General features: G+C 38.1%; 1 long non-coding RNA gene across 1 annotated transcript in view; it reads right to left on the bottom strand.

The window, feature by feature from the left end:
* The window catches only part of LOC140332545 (uncharacterized), a 122,730-nt gene that overhangs the window by 54,849 nt on the left and 48,712 nt on the right, over positions 1–19,169 (bottom strand). The window contains exon 2 of the long non-coding RNA XR_011921163.1: positions 18,090–18,154. This is a non-coding gene — a long non-coding RNA (uncharacterized lncRNA). The remainder of the gene's footprint in view (positions 1–18,089; positions 18,155–19,169) is intronic.

The raw sequence follows: 19,169 nt of genomic DNA, 5'->3' as shown, positions 1-19,169 counted from the left end.
TTCTTGTTTTTGTCTACTTTTTCAGATCTAATTGCAACTTTTAAAATGCAACATTTACAAAAGGAAAATCAGATTTTGTACGGCGCTGATCAAATGATTGATTACCATACCATATTTGGATAATTACCATATTTGGAATAAAACAAACCTGGGCCACTTACTTTGACTTCAAATTTCCTAAAACTGGTGACCATTCCAAAAAAACACTAGACTTTATTTTTTATGGAGATCACTATTTTGTTAGACTTTGATTGTCACGTAATAATTTTGGCCATTTTTTAACCGGGGCCAGAAAAAACTTAGATTTAATGTTGAATTAGAAATCTTCTTTACGTTATGCTATGTTCCAGCTGTATGTTTTATGATGTACAGCTAAAGTATAAAAAATATTAAACAAATTTCATGTTTTCATATAATCCAGTGAAGGGTATGTTTTGCTGAAACACTAACAAGCAGGAGTGTTTTACAATACCACACTAATAGACAAAGGTGTCAATTAACATTTCATTCTCATCTGGTAACCCTACAAATACCTCACTTCTCCCCTGTTTTGTGTAAGGAAGGAAAAGCTTCACCCTAGCCGAATTTAAAGTATGCCCTATTCTCCATTACATGCAGGAAATGGAAAATGGAATCAATGGTTTGCAGGTAATACTGTTTCAGCTTACTGGACACTGTATTTCTAGCAAGATCAGCAGGTATTTTCTGTACTTAGTTAAAATGTTTTTATTTTGCAAAAATGAAAACCAGGACAGCCAGCCATCACATCACTGGAATGGTAAGCTGCAATATATTTTTGTTTTAGGGTTTACATATCCTTTAAAGTTAGCCTGTTCCTTTGCTTGGAATGAAAAATGTAAATATATTAACACTCATACTGCAGCCATACCTGTGTGTCAGTTGTAATAAAAAAAAGCCAGGAGGACAATGGTAAGGTGACATGTCGCAGTCACATGACCTCCAATCACAGAGCACTGCTGGGGTAAGAAGAGAACATTCTGTGGGGTTTGCAGGCTACTTACCAAGGACTGCTTTCTTGAATGACCATTAAAATGCAGATCGTTTTGTATGTGGATGACAGTGTAGCATATTTGTGCACATATATTGTGTTATTGTTATAACACCTTGCTTTGGTAGAAAAACAATTATATCACATTGTCTTTTGTGCATCAGTAATAAAAGTTTAGAGAATACAAATCTAAAAATATAACATTCCCTTTTATGTATCAATTTTTATTAAATTGTCTACTTTCAAATTTAAGCAAGCAACAATTAGGTAATGATAAAAAGAAAGTCAATTGAAAAAAGGTTTTAAGCTTTAGAATTCATTATCTCGTATATGAAACAAATCTTGATATTATATGATCTTGGATTACACTTGAGCCTTGCTGTATCACCGAACATGAACAAATACTGTGAAAGAGATGATAATATATGCACAGTTATAAGCACAAATACTAACCAGGATATAAGTTAAATCACACCCTTTTGTTCTTAGAGGTAGCAGAGTCATAAGATAATTGATGACACTGTCCGTAATTGCAGATCACAAAGTCCTGGGTACTAAAATATATTCATTTTAAATGTATTCAGTTTTAAAATCTTTTTAAAACTTACTAAAAACTGGTATTATTACTAATTTAACAGGGCCCCAGTGGTGAAGATTTTGAAATTAGTTGCTTGCTTGCAAAGTTTTAGTAGAATAAATGTCCAACGGTGTCCTCTAACTACCAATGGATCATTTCCCGTTTTTTCACGATATGGTAAAAATAGTATATTTTTTCTGTAACATTACACTTAGCTAATATCCAGTGTCACTGCTGTCATGTGTGTCACAAAACTGAGTTTCATTGAGTGGAATGAAGTAGTAGTTCAGCTAAAGTCTCAATATTCTTACAAAATACAACTTTTTTCTGGTACTACCAGTTCTGCTATGTTCTCTCCTTGGCTAAATTGAAGAAATAAGACACTAACTTTGTATTGTTTGACAGAATGTCAATAAATTACCTTGTTTGCTAGCCACCAGCATAAGAATGCTGTAAAAATAAATTGAAAGCCTGTTTCTGTCCAATTAAGAAAAAAACTTTGACATTTTAGGGATGAAATATTCCTATTTAAAGGATATATAACTTTCAGAATGAACTTTTCTTGTTTGATCCAGTTGAGTGTTCAATATACTGTTAAAAATGTTTTTTAATCAGTGAGAGAAGTTTTCCTACCAATGCAAATACGAGGTAAAATGGTACATTTATGCATTTGTCTAGAAATCAAAAGCACTTTTAAACTTACACAGTAAGATTTAATCACATATACAATAGCAACGTTTTTAAGCTCAGGATAGAAGTATACCACTTTGGTGTAATGCATTGGAGTCAAGACAAAGGAAATTTAGAAAGTTTCTGGTCATTTTTGGAGTGCAATTGGCTTTAAATAGCTCCTGAAAATGAACAACATTCCTTTTGACTATGATCTATGAACCTTTTTTGTGAGCTGAAAGTTATAATTCTAATGATAGCCCAAACCCTAAACCGTTCTTTACTTCCAAAGCTTGATCTTCATCAGTGATAGCAAAGTGCATTTAGGGGAAAAAATCATAAGAAAATGCAAATATATCTAAAAAGCGATAAACACTCTATTTAATACATAGAAAATTAAACTTATTTCACAAAAAATATAAAGCTTGTTGAATTTCTGTTTTGTGACTTTCATAACATTACTGGATGTAAACATCTACAAACAAAACAATTTACAATTGCATACAGTGCAAAAGAAATAGGTTAAGGGAAGTCAGTATTACATTTTTTTTATTATGGTCACAAATTCTGGGCTATTTGGCTTAAGGTACCATGCCTGGTGACTTCACCGCTGTCTATAGGTAAGGTAAATATTACAGGAAGCAGTGGGGCAATTATTACCACCCCTGCCAATACCATGCGAGCCAATGGAAGGAGAGTGATTTGGTGATATGACCATTGGCAAGGTAAATAGCAGGCAGGTAAATTACTTGGGTTTGCCATCTTCCCATACCATCCACCGGCCAATGGTAAGCCAGGCCTTGCCAAATGTGATATCCCCTGCCCACCAGGTTCTCAGCAACTCAATATTTACCTTACTAATGGGTAGTGGTAATTTAACTGGGCCTGGTAAAAAAAGATAAATAGCTTGGAATTTATTATCTTTATTGGTGGTGGAAGAATGGAAGAAATGATATTAAAGCATTGCAATCGTTGTAAAAATGCATGAAAATGCATTGCATGTAATTCATGTTAAGTTACCTACACTTTATTTATGTTAATATGATGTCACTAGAGGTTCTCTTTAATTTACATTGATCTCACTGCCTAAACAGCCCTATTGATTAGGCGTTTGGAGGATTTTGAGACCTAGGCCCAAATATGAGACTATACTATGTGCTGCTCACAAGGGGTTATTTAACGCTGTAGCACTTATAATATAATGTCACTAACTTAATATTTGTACATCTCAGTACAAAAAGAGCTGCAAACAGTAAAGACATGCAGGTGCATTCAGTGATAAGTAAACATTTCACTGCTATTGTCAGTACTCATGGAAATAGTAAATTCTTCTTCAGCCACAACTGTAACACTATTGGTTATCTCCTGGCTCCAGCTCTCTACTTAAACAAACTCTAATAGGAAATAAAATGAAAAATCCATCCAGCGATGATTTTCGCATTTGTCCTCTGAGGTATATCCCACTTCAGAGATTGTTCATTTAGAATTAGGACCACTTTACCTCCTTATGCCATTAAGAATGTCACAGCTTTAAGTGCTGTTCATTAATCCAGCCTCCATACACAGCGTAAATGACAATCTGAGGCATTGCCACTGGATGGCATTAGTTAGTTGTGAAGATGAGTGAGCGAAAAGATTCTGCTTTTATATTTCTTGTGTAAGCTTGTTCAGTCAAGCACGATTTCTCTTCAAGTTTGACTTCCCTGATATTTTCCTGTATCAATAAGCACTTAAGTTAATGCCTGGCTCAGAAGTACAGTAAGCAGACAGGTTTCTGCAAGATTTTCTTTAGATCCATGGGGATAATAACAGATAACTATGGGACATGTGTTATAATATCATTGACTGTACTATGCAGCATAAGTACTGTGTATCCCCTCTCTATATGTGTTTAATACCTAATGCTAATGTATATTATTTTACTTGACTAGGGTAGATAGGATGACTCCAATAGACATGTACTCACCTGTGCTCTATGAACAGCCCCTTTTACCTTCCACAAAATACCACACGACTCCCCAATCTTGGGTAAAAAACTGGCCATAGCAGACTTTTATTCATAAAACATTCTTTGTAAAACACAATTTACAACAACCGTAACATAATAACCACATGGCAGAAAACAAATTTAAATACCATTTAGAGTTAGAGGTCCATGAAAGGGATTACCCCAAATCTTATTTTAGATACATGCATTTTCTTGCCCAGGCCCCCAGCCACACTCCACTGTCTCGGGGACAACTACACCGTATCTAGTATTTACTGTAGCCCTCCATGACCCCCTTAAGTCAAATGGGGGCTCTCCTTACCTGGGGAAGCTCCATACCTTGGATAAGATCCCCCCTTTTCTGTTGAGATGCCTTACCTACCCTCAACCTCCTGCCATGGACCTCTAACCCACCTTAATTGGTATGAAAATATTAATGCCCTCCAACACTCCAAAACCCCTAGTATACCTGCCCAAACATACCATGGCAGTCCTCATTTTCCTGGCTCTAGGGAGGGCAGGTCGGAAGCTTGCACCATCTTTTTCCAAAACTGTGTGATTCCCACACTTTTTCCTTCTCCTTTTTCCTCCTTATCATTCCAACCCCTCCCTTCACCTATGAATCCACCTTCCAGTATACCATTGTACACCCCTCCTAACGGCTCTTTTAACCCCTTTTCCCTCCTGACCATCCCTTCTCACCCTGTCATGCAGCCCTCCGCCCATTACGCTCTCTAGCTAGGGCTTCAGACTTTCCTTGACTAAGGTAGATAGGATAACTCCAGGAGACATGCATCACCTGTGCTCTATGACCAGCCCCTTTTACCTTCCCCAAAATACCACACAACTCGCCAATCTTGGGTCCAAAACTGGCCAAAGCAGCCTTTTATTCATAAAACATTCTTTGTAAAACACAATTTACAACAACTGTAACATATTACCACATGACAGAACCCATTTTTTAAATAATATTATGAGTTAGAGGTCCATGAAAGGGATTACCCCAAATCTTATTTTGGATATATCCATTTTCTGCACTCAACTGGCTCGGGGACAACTACACTGTATCCAGTATTTACTGCAGCCCCCCATGACCACCTTAAGTCAAATTGGGGCTCTCCTTACATGGGAAACCTCCATACCTCGAATGGGATTGCCCCCGCCCTTTCCCATTGAGATGCCTTACCTACCCTCAGTAGGACCCCCATGGACCTCCAACCCCCCACCAAGCCGCAAACATGACCCCTCATGTCTGTGAGCACTTCTACACTCTCACAGCCCTCTGAAAATCTTCCTGAAGGCCCATCAACCAGAAGTCAGTCCCCATGACATTAAGGTGCATGCCATGCCCTCGTAAATAAAGAGCCGGGTTCTGTTCCAACTCCACATGGCGCACAACCACACCCATGTACCACACAACAAACCTACCCACGGCCCTTTTCAGTTTTATGCAAACCTTGTTGAGGCGTTCAACATAGCGTGCATGTCTCCACCCTAACCAAGCAACGATGTCCAACCACACAAGCACTGTGCTCGGCAAGGTCATTTGCAGATGTAGGAAATAAAACTTTATGTCCCTGATCATTTCCTGCGGTCTCACATATAGGCGATAGGGGCTCAATTCCCACCACCGAAAAAGCATAATCACCTCCTTCTGCAAACCCCATTGGGCTGCCTCCATAGCCGCCCCAATCCGAAAGGAGTGTGAAGCATAATCAGCAGCACACAAACCTATTTCTCATAAACATTTCCTAAAAACAGCCACAAACTGATAATAAGACAGGAAGGATCTATCCTAATGCATAAAAAACGGACCCCCCAGAGTAGGGCGCACATGCCTGAAATCTTTCACCGTCCCCTCAACCTGTTGTGGACCTCTCCACCCGGTCAAGAGTAAGTCACACCCCTTTCCAGGACAGTCTTAGACTTTCTCACCCATACCCACATCCTTGCACCACTTCAGACGACATCCCTCCCATCCAAACCCCCCGCTGTGCGTTTATTAGGGCTCACCATTTCCCCAATCCTCAAGGCCGCAAAGAAGGCCACTGAGAAAGCCGCCCTAAACAACCGCACCTCATACCCAGTATCACATACCTGTTCCAAAGTGTCAATCAAATGGGTCAGCATTTGGAAGGTAACCGGCCACTTCCTATCTATGTGCCGCTCCCCTGTCCATACCCCTTGAGTGCCTGCCGTACTAAAACATGAAAGCCAAAGCCGACAGCTTTCTGCCCATGGACTCCCCCGACACTCCCCATTGAAAGTTACTCACCACCATAAACAGCAGCACCCCTGACTCCAAACCACACTCCTCGCAGTCCTCCCCTGCCCCTTGAAAAAAGTCAAACCACTCCAGCCATACTTGCGTGTATGCCGCCCAGGTTGCCTCACAAACAGACCGCTTGATCAAATCAGAAAGGAGCCATAGGCTATCCTCCAAAGTCCTTCTGGGCTAAGAATCCCATGCTGATCTGCGCCTGGTGCCAAGACCCGGAACCTGTCCCACTGGAAATAAAAAACAGAGTTCACCAAGTTATAAGCCCTCTAGGCACTTGCACCACCTACACACACACATTTAACTTCAAACACAGCAACACCGAGTGCCTCAACGAACGCACCACCGGAGGGGAAGAACCTGAGTTTCTGTTAACAGCCATCACCACCCCTAAATTGTCACAGTGGAAGCGCACCTTCCTATTTTGCAAACCACCACCCCAAACCTCCAGAGCCACCACTAAAAGGAATAGTTCCCTCAGTGTCAGATTCTTGCAAAATCCCTATTCCCTCCATGCCCAGGGCCATGGCTCTGCGCTCTATGCCCTGTCGAAATAGGCTCCATAACCGATCGACCCTGCCCCATCTGTGAACAGGTCAAGTGCCTAATTCCCCACCGCAGGCGCCATCCACAACAATATCCCCATGGGCATTATCCGGCACGCACTGAAGCCCCGACCACCTCCGGATCCAGGTCAGTCTCCGTTGATCTTCTTCTTCCATGTGGGGCTCCTGAAGCACTTCTCTCGCCAGTGGGGTCACCCGTCCAGTCCTGACCACGATGCTGGGCAGCCAGAGGGGGAGTGGCAGCACTCCCTTTACCTGCTACCCCGGGGTCCCGCCGATGACGAGGATTCTCCCAGTTCCAGAACCTGCCGAAGCTGAAGTGCGCTTCGCAGGCGGACTCAGAGGGTCCCTGGAGGGGCTCCTAAACTGACACTGGACCCCCTGGAGCCTACTGGGACTAAAACGCTCCGGCAGCCAAGACCACTGAGCGCGAATTGTTGCAGAACCCAGACATCACTGAGCAAACATTGCCCTAAAGCCAGCCAACTGCCAGCAGCCAAGCAGCTGCTCCACAGAGTTCGTGGAAGCTTGCTCCTTTTTTTCCAAAACTCATTCCCGCACTTTTTTCTCCTCCCACCTTCATTCCTACCCCTTCCTTCACCTACGACTCCACCTATCCCTGTACACCATTGTATACCACCCTCAACTGCTTTTTTAACCCCTTATCTCTCCTGACAATCCCTTCTTACCCTGTCATGCAACCCCCTGCACATTAGGCTCTCTAGCTAGGGCTCCAGGCTCTCCTTTTCTGAAAGATCGGGATTATGATTAGCATTTTTTTCATTGTAGGATTTTTTTAACTCTTGTGCATGGTTAGTTGCTCTCTGCACACACAAGCACAAAATAGTTGTAATACAGGACTTTGTTGGGGGAAATAATTAGCGCCTCATCTAAATGTACCTAACATTTTTAGTTTTTTGGTATGACTGGGATCGTCTCTCTATAGGAAGATATAGCATGTGAAAACTGCAACCCCTAAGTAAAGATAAAGAGAATTTAAACTCTTATTAGAGATGGGTTCAGAAATTAGAGTTTTTTTGTCGTAAAACAATTTTTATTCAGTGTTGCATCAAATCTATACAAGGTTCAACTGTCATAATGGATAGAGAGCTCTGTATCCAGTATGTAGCTGGAGGATGGAGAAGAAGGAGCTAGACACAATTGTTACCAAGGGAAATTCCCCAAGACTGTGGCCCTGATTTATTAAAGCTCTCCAAGGCTGAAGAAAATTCACTTTCATCAGTGAATTTGGGTTATCAAGGAAACCTGGAATTTACTAGAAAATAGCAAATAACCCTGAAGAAATCCATTCTAGGCTAGCAGGATCACCCAGCTTCACTGATAAAAGTGTATTCTCTCCCGCCTTGGAAAGCGTTCATAAATCAAGCTCTATATATACGCAAAACTGTTTACTTTTATTTAGATGAAGTTATTTGAGAAAACTGCACCACAGACCTGTTAGAGTATCCTCAAACAAGTAAAGACTTCAGTAAAGTCTCTAAAACATTGATGAACATGTATCCCGCTATCCTCTGAAGAAGCCGAATGGCGAAATGCGACAGCTGGGATTTGTGTTTCATGATGTTGAATGTGTAAACCTGACTTTGAGCACTTTATCTATTATGACCTATAATTGAAACTTGTATACGGTTTATTTTTTTTTTTTTTATAATTCTTCTCTTTAACCCAGTGTTTCTCAACCTTTTTAATGTGAAGAAACCCTTGAAATAACTTTCAGGTTTTAAGGGAACCCCTGGTATATTTACAATATCTATAGCTCACAGTACATTAACAGTGAGTAGAAAGAATGCACCTTACATTGTTGGCTAGTGGGATGAATGTCACCCGTAAAGTCCCCAAGACCCCCACTGCCCTTGGAGAAATATATCCAAAAAGATTATTCATGTCAAATAAACAAACCTGAGACTAATAACTGCTCATTGCTCAAGGATCCCGTAACAACCTCTGGAGGAACCCTGGTTGAGAAACACTAGTTTAACCATGTTCCCCATATAATGTATAATTTAGTACATTGTAACAGTGATCATATACATAATACAGTGATTAAACACTGTAATATTCTCGTCCTATTCCATATCCAATGCAAGGCTGAGCTTTTAATTGCTAAACTTTGGTGGTTAATCTTTAGTGATCAGGAATATTTTAATACTACTTACTAAACCTATATAATTTATTATTGCTCCAATATGTGACCAATAGACCATGGCTGGGGAGTTATCTCTCCTGTTGATTAACCACACATCTGACCATAAGGACACATCTGACCATTCTCAGTTACAGCAAGATATAATGCTAATTTTAAAAAACGAAAACCTGACCTCCACCCAGTGAATAGAGGGACTGAGGGAAAGTGTCCTCTGAAGAATAGGTCTTGTTTTGAAATATGTGGTGATTCTTTAATATTTGAATAGAGTTTACATTCACAATACCCAGCTTCTTCTGCATCACTAAATAGGTAATATCAGTTGGGTGTCCAAATCTAGGACAAATTACTTTTGCTTATTCATCTTATGATCTAACCTTCTCCTTGCTGTCTCAGGTATAAACTTTTCATTAACTAAATAAGAAAGATGCCACCCAGTGTAGCCATCTTGCCTTGCCTTTAGTAGCAATCAAACACAGAGATTTTGGTTCTATTCCATTTCCCTTATCATACTAAATATATCTCCCACCTGCCCAGGTATCGTTGTGGTGCTGGGTTTTTTTGTGCAAAAGAACTTTACTAATAACTCTTAAATGCAGGTTAACAGCTCATGATCACTGGATCAGACACAAGATTAGAAAGTCACAGTGGTGCCAGTCTTTGGTTGGACTCAGAAGAAAGTGACTTTTTGTGTTCTTCACATGGCTGATCCTAACATCTCAGACCTGACAAAAATGTTCTTTTCCTCCCCACTGCCCTTGGAGAATTTTTTACCACCATGCAGCAACCAGTGCTCTTTACCCTGACTTAAAGAGTTCTTCATAAAATAAAAACCTACAGTGGAAAGGGACCTAATAAAGGAGAGGGGCCGGGAAAACTCATCTCTTGCAGATTGATTCTATTATACAAAAGTCTCCAAAATGGGAAAAATCATTGTGCATAATAATGGTTGCTACTGACAAGCCAAAGCAACTAAAATAGCACACCAGGTTAAGCCTAGGACAGTGTCATCCTACCTTTTTGACATGGGGGAACTCCTTGAACTAAACCCCTGCTATAATTATATATAGAAAAACTGATCATTGGTGTCATTTAAACCTCTCTTGCTCAGGGAACCCCTATCAACCTCTGGAGGAATCCTAGTTAAGAAACACTGATCTAGACAATCCAATCTTCACCCCAGCAAACAGGGAGACGAATCCAACTATGTAATGCAAGATTTCAGTCAAAACATTTAAAATTTTCGAAACATTAAAAAAACAGCTTTTTCTGTCATTTACAAGCAACTATTTTATTACATAAATTCCAAAACATCTATTTTAGTCCATAAAACAAAAGAATGAGATAGAGTGTATAAACTTTTTTTTTTTAACTTTTGCATACTTTTATTAATACAGTGGTGTTTAGATTTTCAAATATATTCTGAATATTAGTCATAGCCAGAAAGAAAGTGCAAGACAGTTATGCCAAGTATTACAGATGGCAATCAACTACATATCAAACACCAACAACATTTTCTTTCTGTTTTCCATGCATTAGGTAAGCATTCAGAGAATGACACTTCCTGAATGCTTGTCAAACACTCATGCAAATAGGCTATTAGATTAAAAACAGTGCTTTATACCCAACTAGAAACCATCTAACAACTGCTCCGTAACCTCTCTTAATATTTTTATCAGAGGAGCTTGCCTGAGTTGAAGCTGTTACAAGTGATGACAAACATAGAATGCTGCAGGAGTCATCTTAGTCTCAAATGAGCTCCCTGACAACTGCTATCATGTGTACTGCCCAAGGTGTTTATTATACGAATTTATGTAATGGGCAGCTAGCAAAATGTTGACGAGTACATTAATTGCTGAATTCAGTCCGCCTCAGCTTTCTATAGCATTAGAAGGGGGGAACTCTCAGCAAATGTTTAACAGAAGTTATATTTTTTGTTTTTGCAGCATAACTCACAGCACACCTTGACATAACAGACATGAGCTGTTGAAATGTAGAAAGTGCAGTCACCTATAGCTGCCAATCAGATTTTACTGAATTTCATTTTTTTTACCTCTAAGGCTACATTCACCCTCTCTATTTTTCACATGACTTCTAATAAAATACATAAAAAGAGTTTATTGATGAACTCTGAAATGTTAGTAAATGCACATTGTTTTACTAATCAATACATCATTGATGCGCTTGTTCATGAGAAATACAAAGCACAACATTCGCAAACCATGCATTTCTTTAGAACAGGTTTAGACCTGCTTCGGCATTGAGTCATCCCGCATGGCTCCCAGCAGCTGGCACCTTGCGACTTGCATGCTCGGTCACTTGCACCATAGCGCTGGTTCTTAAAGAGCCAACATCTGCATGTTTGACAGCTGGCGGCAGTGAATAGTACTGTACTGCTCCTATTCATTCTCTATGGGGCTGCCCCTGGGAGAAGATATATTTCTCCCCAGAGGCAACAGTTTTGTGGCATGAGGAAGCAGCCAACGCACTGCAACATCATGACTAGTAGACATATACTTCAAGGGAAGATGACTAGTATTAAAATGCATAGGTTTTTTTTAATATATATTTTCTGTGTTTACATATGTTTGGGGGGGCGTGTCAATGTTCTGCTCTTGCTCTGGTTTTAGAGCATGTTGTTCCAGGAAATCAACCTATCCTTCATCCTGAACCCTATAGTTTCCTGCAATTACCATGGTCACTTCACTCATCAGATCAGCAACACAAGCTGAAATCACAAAGCTTTAACACAAGGATAAAGATCTTTATTTTCAGCTATGCAACAGTTTTTTTTTTATCTAGTTGTATTCAGCTAAAAGTAGCCTGTCTCTGTGTTTAAGCTATGAATTTGTCCCACTTGTCTACCAAATATCACTGTGGTCTTAAAAGTCTGGAAATAACACACCCTTTTGTTCCTAAAAATACTGTCCTACATTCCTTGCTCTGAAACACGGTGGTATCAGAAAAGTGTTTTTCAATTTTTTCCCATCCCTGACTGAGAAATGCAGCATCTCTGAAGATTACCAGGTACCCAAGGAACTATTTAGATATTAAAAAAAGCAGAAAAGAAAAAAATTGTCTATTGAAATACTTTTGCTGGATGAATTGGAATCTAGATATTGCACTTTAAACATCATCATGACAATTTAAATGCTTAAGTTAGTCAAAAGCAGGCAAAATGTTCTCAGGTGTATTTAGGAGAAGATGTAATGTGCTTAGGATGTGATGTATGTATTATCCATTTTTTGGTGTGTTTGAACCAAAAGCAGAAGCAGCTGCTACTTAGTAAACAAGGTTTGAGGGCGCATTTACGTCTGCATGCAATAATGAACATAGTCTGCATTAGGGAGAAAATAAATGAATTGCCAAGTCGAAAAAAAAAAATATCCTTTTATAAGCAATGGACTGCAGGTGAATGTAAGTGTGCTGGTGTGTATACAACGGATGACACCACAATGCAAAAGGTTTAAATGGGCCTTAAATAAGTAAATTGAATGTAAAAGATTTTGGCAATGCAATAAAACAGTAGGTAAAAAATGGTACTATAAAAATATTGTTCTAAAATACTATGCTTTAAAAAAAAGCCCTAGCCATTGGAAAAAGAAAAAACTCTCATTCAACCTGCATTATTGGAAGACTTTGAGCACAGGGTATCATTGCACTGTAATGACTTCCTGAGGAGGGGTCACCGCAGCTACTTGAACACACATTGATTCAAACCAAGAACTTATTGAGGCCTATGGGTATGCCTTATCAGTCAGGTAACTAACATTTATAAGGCAGCTTCTTGGTTTCTCTCAGAAAATGTATTCTTAAAGAACACTAGAAGATATAGTACTAGTTGCTTCTGTGGACTGATTGCTTTGCTATCAACGTATTTTAAATGACAGCGCTGCTTCACTTAAATGATATGTTTCCATATGTGAGATAGGTATAAGCTGCACTTTTTTTGATATGTGCGTGAATATTTCAAAGATCTGTCACAACTGAAAAAGTAGTGCTTTGTGAAGCAGTATATCTTCATTTACCATTTTTGTACCAATCGAGCAATTGTTTTAGAAGGTGCTCTTCAAAATTCTTAAGAGAATGCTTCGAAAGTAGGGTTGATTTACACAGAATGTTCATTTAACAAAGTGAATTAAGGCAACCTTCATTCTTTTCAATAATCTAATGTTAAGTAACCTTGTATTTTTGTCCAACATTTTCTACATCTTTAGCATATCATCCTGATTATGTAGGATATAGGATAATTAAAGATAAAATCAGTATGTATTAATCCTCAGATCACTTACTAATACTGAATCCAGAATCAGGTTGACAGACCCAGAAAATGCTCCTTACAAAACATCACCAATGGGAATCTTTTATTTCTGTCTAGAAAGATATATATGAAATGTAAGTAAAATATCCTGATTTAGCTTTTGTTGATGTGTTCATTTCTGTTGTAAAATACTGTAGGATGCCTCTACTTTTATTAAACTTCATAGATAACCTTAGGAGTGACTCCTCTCTCCAGGATCTCAAAACCACAGATGAGATGTACCTGGTTCCCCAAATAGGGCACGGAGTAAAAAAAAACATTTATTATTACTAAAGTAACCTTTTCTATCAATGCCATGTATTGTACTATTCCTTATAGAACTAGTAATAAAGTTCAAGTATGATCCCATATAAATATTGTTCACACATATGTACTTGTGTACACTAAAGCAGGCATATTTAGTTTTCCCTATCTAATAACACTGGGCTGTCAATTGATTGTTCCACGCTTCTTTACTAGTACTTTACTAGATACTACTTAGAGATGCCTGGTCTGGTGACTTGATATTGCTTATGATTCCTTTTAACCTCTCAAAAAACATATAAGTGTCTAAAATCAATCTAATTATGGCTTAATAATTCTGTGCCCATCAGAAGTCTGCAATATTTGACTTGCCATAGGCTGACCTTGGGATAAAAATCAAATGGAAAAGAGGTTTTACTAGACAATTACCTAAGCGGCTGCTACTGATGTCTTCTCCATAAGTAAAAATGTACCATATTCTAAAAAAGAATATGGCCATTCACTACTCATATCTTTCAAATGTCATTGCATTGCATATTAGAAAAATAAATAATTTTTAAAACTGCAATTTATTTATTTTTGAACAATTTACAATTGCATGTCGGCAGTAACCAGAAAATTAGAAAGCAGTATAATGTACTGTTTTTTCTGCAGAACATTTGACTACAATGAACAGAGCTGTTTTCAAAAGACATGACACATGGCATAAAGGCAGGCGGTAATAGTGAAGGGATTTAATGGCAAATCCAGATCAGCCTTTTCTTATGATCTAAAGTCAGCTGCTCTCTGTAATATACATATCAGGAGCTTGTTGGTTAGAGAGATTTGCATGCTGAACTTTAAGTCAACCTAGAGCAATAGTAAGACGAATCATTGCCAAAGCATAGTGAGTTTAGAAAGGTCTAAATGTGTTAAAGGGATCAGTCATCTGCGATCATGTACAGCGGATCTATTACTATAAAATTATACTTTATTGTATTTACTGTTCTATATTAGTTCTATAATGACTTTTCTTTTTAATATTACCAAAGGGATGTGACCATAAGTAATGAAAATGCAAGTTACTTGGCTTTTATATTCACTCTCTGGCTGTATAATTTTCAGATGGACTAAATTTCAATAAATCTGCATCAAATAAAGAAAATTCAAAAGCTAGAACTCCTGATCTACTTACTTGTTCCAGAGAAAAAGTTACATGCATCGTACTGAATACATTGCACCAGTATAAATAGCTAGCCAACAAGAATATTCTCATACAGGTTCTATTTACATAATGTCTCTCCTCTTCCAATCCATTAGGACCCAGCCATTTACCCTATTCCTCTAATTACAAACAATTGGTCAAATGGTTTCAACAGCTGCTTCATTAACAGAACATATTACACACAAAGAACTAATATCAAAACATACACAAATTCTTCTATTTTCTAAAATGGCCTGATGGCACACCCTAAAACTCCCCTTTTGGTGCTCAAAAGCAGTGCCCATACCTCAATATCTCCTGGAGAATGCCACACACCTGACTTATATTCCCAGACACAATAGCCTTTACCCACAAATCACCTGAACAACACCTTTTGAAGTCACAACCATTGGATAATCAAACCACAGTATTTCACACTACCAAATGGTACTGTCTCTGAGGACCTGAACCACCTCTCAACTTCAGACCTACCCTAACCCTACTTGTCAATACCAGGGAGGGTGATTGACCTTTCTTGAACTTCTGCTCCCAACCTTAACCCATTTCTATCTGCTCCCTCTCTCCTCTACTTGGACATGACTTACCCTCACCTATTCCTTTCTCTGCCCAGGGCCCTACTTTTTATTGTGAATTACAATTTTACAAAAATATTTTTTGTGTAGTTTATTGTCCCTTAATATAAGTTTAAACCAATGGGCTCCATAATATATTGTATTGTCATTACTACATAAATAACAAATAAAATCTTGCTATTGTTTTAAAACAAATGGTTGATTATTGGGAAGAAGTGACTTTTTGTGTACTGGCACTTTTTATTCATACATGAGTAATAATAAAGGGAGAAATGCAGCACAATTAGATGTGAATGAGACAGATAATTAATTCATACTGCCTACATGAAGTCCAAGTTTCTTGTGGGGATTTTTCAGCAAGCATATTAATGGTATTCAAGTATTCAAAAAATCTAAGCAGATTAAATGTCTGATTTATCTGAATTTTCCTGTTTGTACAAATGATTATTGCTGGTCAGGTTTAGTTTTCCTGCCCAGTATGTTATTAAATTACTTAAGTATTTTGCATAAGTGCAAAAGGTTGAATAGGATATGCAGGTCATTGTGTGCGACAAATCCATTAAAGTTGCTAATAGTCACAACAGTTCACAGGAATAATCTGTTGTTTGATACACATTACATTTTTATTTTCACATGGTAGCACGATAATGTTATATGTTTCATAGTGATTAGCATAAAAGGGATCTATGACTGTATTCTTGTGGCAAAGTACAAAGTCCATAGTAGTGTAACTAATTGTCCGTCAAAGTAGCTAAAACTCTAATGTCCCTACCATAGTCATATGTCATTTATGTAGTGTAAGGTCAATTTTTTTTTTTTTTTGGGGGGGGAGCCAATTAACCTCATTGCATGTTTTTGGAAACCGCAAACTCCATGCAGATAGTGCCCTGGTCAGGATTCGAACATGGGGCCTAGCGCTGCAAAGGCCGGAGAAAATGAACATTCAAATTTGCTGTTTTATAATTGTCCTACATATTTCAGTTCTAATCATAATAAATAATGACAATATGTATACCATTACATATTCCCTTTAAAGAAACTTGCTTCTGTACAACAGAACACAGGAAAAATTTCTTCTCTGGTAGCCCATGTCTCAACCCAATAATGACACCAGCGCGTATTCTGCAAATGGCCTCTTGGACAAAAATGTATATCAAAACATTTTCACATAATCTTCACACATTAACATTAAACCTTATAACATTACCCCATTCAGGTTGCAGGTCTTACCGCTTTCAATACCATCAACCAGGGATCTGCACCTTTCCTTGATATACAAGGCTCCCAGTGGTATTTCCACCACTTTGGGAATGATATTATTTACGCAAACTAACCCCACAACAACTATCACTCACTTGCTGATGAATTAAACTATTTTTAGGAGACCCCATAACATGGATAGCTCTCCAAACCACTCCATCACCTTCTCCAAGCACTGCCCTTGAGGATCTCAAACCTCCAAACCCCCCCAAACCAAATAAACTGTGAAAAGACCTTAATTCAAATAACAGGGAAGGAGGGTGGGAATCTTCTTCCTTGCTGTCCAGACCTCTGACCTCACCCCCACTTTCCTATATTTCTTATACCCCCTCCCACCATTTACATTTCCAACCTATCCTTGCTTTGACCTCTCCTTGTCCTCCCCCCACCCCACATTTAACCCTGAACCTGCCTTACTCTACCTTCCTTCCCAGTCATGCTGGCCCTGCGCCAATCTCCTTTCTATGACAGGCTCATTAGTAATTGTAAGCCAAGGATCCCAAACAGCCATAAAAGTCCATTTTTTTTTACATAACAGTATACCATTATCATTGCAGTATGAATTACATACAGTTTTATTCTATAGGTTCTATTATTAGAGTAGTAAATAAGACTTTCCCCCAAACATTCTTTGGTGGTGAATCAGTTACTGTCAAAACCATGAGCACTTTGAATATACACCTGCAGAGAATGTTTGCTAAATGTCAAATTCACAGTGTTCTTTTAGGAAACAGATGACAAAAAAAAGAAAAAAAGATTTATAGGCCACTTGGCCTGTGATAATAAGTTAAGTATCCATTAACTGCCAGAACAAAATAAAGCAAAAAAAAAGTTAAAGTTAAGAGCATGTATTTCAACAGTAAAATAAGCAATCAACACAAGATTGTAGTTGTAGTTAACAGATCATTTTCTGACCTGAATAACTGCTGCTTAGTAAATAATGATTTCTTATTTTGCATTTGGACCTAAAACCTTTAAGGTACCCCTTGTAAAGTTTCCATAAAGCATTAGATACCTTGGTAACATGTTTATGCCCACAGGCTTACTGCATACTGGTGACTGTTTATATCTTTTTTATTTTAGAGACATATGCTAAGAACATTTCTGGCAGCAAGAATGAATATTAGACACTGAGTGGGTTCAGTATGAGCACATTGAAAAGTTTCCCGTCAATCACAAAACTAAAAACCAAAACAGCAAAAAAAGTTGGTGATCAAATGTGTTTTTTAAGATACTCACATGAACACAACAGACATCTTCTTTAATGTATTCTTGCTAGCACATATTTCTTAGGTTTTTATTCCCTGTTCAATGAGAAAAAGATGTGCATAAGAAACAGAGCTAAAGAGCTGCTTGTGTGCCGTAGGCCTAAAGTTATTTTTGGATGCCATTAAATAGCAAACTTGTGTTCACCTGAGACATTCCTAATAGCAGCAGTTAAAACAATACTCAAATATGTAATTGAACGTATAAAATGTTCAATTGTTATAAACTTTTAGTAATCAATCTCTGTATTATAAATATTAATTTATTGGATATCTGTAAATGGGTTTATTCCTATAAAAGGCAGCTAATACTACAAATAGCTTAAAGCTGAACTCCAGCCTTACTCAGTGTTGCTCAGTTGTTAAAGGGTCCTCTCTTACTAAAAAAAGCTTAAACAATGTTAATACATGCAATAATTGTCACCTAAATCAATCACAATAGTGAGGCCTGCTAAAGACACTGGCACATTAGGGAATGAGACCCACATATCTCATACCTAGAATGGAAGTTCTATTAGTAGGCACAAAAAATGAGTTCAATTTAATGAAGTGAACCAAGACTTTTTTTTGGGTAATTTTGGATCATTGTTGCTTTACAGGGAGAATGTTGTACTGAGCTTTTAAAATGTCTTTTGTTCTTCCATTCCTCATTATTTTCATTAGTTTAGATTAAAAGAATCGTTTTTCTTGCCTCTTTGTATCCAGCAAAAAGACTTAATTCATTCCACCCTTAAAATCTAGCAGTGCAGAATCACATAATTTGCATTCGAAAATGTTGAGAATCATAACCATCAGAAAGCTTATATTTATGTACCTGTCTGCCAGATATATATATATAAAAATGTTCACCTATGCAATGGTGACTTAGTAATTCCCCAGGTTTCTAATAATATTTACTCATAATTCTTTATTTAAAAATTTGGCATCAGGCATGTCCTTATTGCAGAAAGGAACAGGCAATACCCCCTCTGCAATAAATATTCCTACCTGTGTGATTGCTGCCCATCTGTTCAAATTCTCTGAGCAAAAGGGAGAAGATGGTGACGCCCACAAT

The sequence above is a fragment of the Pyxicephalus adspersus genome, chromosome 6 (assembly GCF_032062135.1).
Source record: "Pyxicephalus adspersus chromosome 6, UCB_Pads_2.0, whole genome shotgun sequence".
Taxonomy (NCBI): domain Eukaryota; kingdom Metazoa; phylum Chordata; class Amphibia; order Anura; family Pyxicephalidae; genus Pyxicephalus; species Pyxicephalus adspersus.
Note: the sequence above shows the minus strand (reverse complement) of the source record. Positions and strands in the feature narration are given on the sequence as shown.